Consider the following 620-nt stretch of genomic DNA (forward strand, 5'->3'; position numbering starts at 1 on the left):
CAGCAGATCTTGGAGGAGGCGGGCCTTGGGTTTTCGACGAGGATTGATGCTCACGGCAGTAAGGGGGAGGCGAAGCCCAGGAGGTGATCCTGAGGCGATGACATCTTCAATGTCCTGCATCTAGCCGGCACTACCCCCGCACAGTGCCTGCTGGTTCCAAGTCGGAGTATCGATCTGATCGGAGCTGGTTTCGCAGATAAAAGCCGGATTAGGATTGGACCTCTACAAGACTGGTGTAAATGAGCCCAACATAGGGTGAGCCCTGGCTCAGCCTATATTCGTCAAAAAAATATAAGTGTTTATGCTTTTTATTTATATTTTGAACACAAAAAAGTTATTTATGTTCGATTTATTTGTTTAAAAAGTTGAACACAAGTTGTTTGTAAACAAATTACCATTTTGAAAACCATAATCACTCATTCAGTCGGTTAGGACTGCAAATGAGCCAAGCTTGAGCGAGTCCGACTTGGTTTACTAGAAAATATGATTACTCGTGGTAGGCTCATTTATATATTAATCTCAAAAAAATTGTTCATGTGTGTTTCATTTGTTTATCAGATTGAACACGAGTTATTCACGAATAATGAGTCATTTTGACATAACCCTAATCCCATAACCGT

The 620-nt window shown here is 41.5% G+C and overlaps 1 protein-coding gene across 1 annotated transcript in view; it reads right to left on the reverse strand.

Annotated features, from left to right (window-relative positions):
• Positions 1 to 620, reverse strand: part of LOC110020009 (zinc finger protein 853-like) — a 14,643-nt gene that overhangs the window by 4,602 nt on the left and 9,421 nt on the right. The gene's annotated exons all lie outside the window — the stretch shown is intronic.

The sequence above is a fragment of the Phalaenopsis equestris genome, unplaced genomic scaffold (assembly GCF_001263595.1).
Source record: "Phalaenopsis equestris unplaced genomic scaffold, ASM126359v1 Scaffold000090, whole genome shotgun sequence".
NCBI lineage: Eukaryota > Viridiplantae > Streptophyta > Magnoliopsida > Asparagales > Orchidaceae > Phalaenopsis > Phalaenopsis equestris.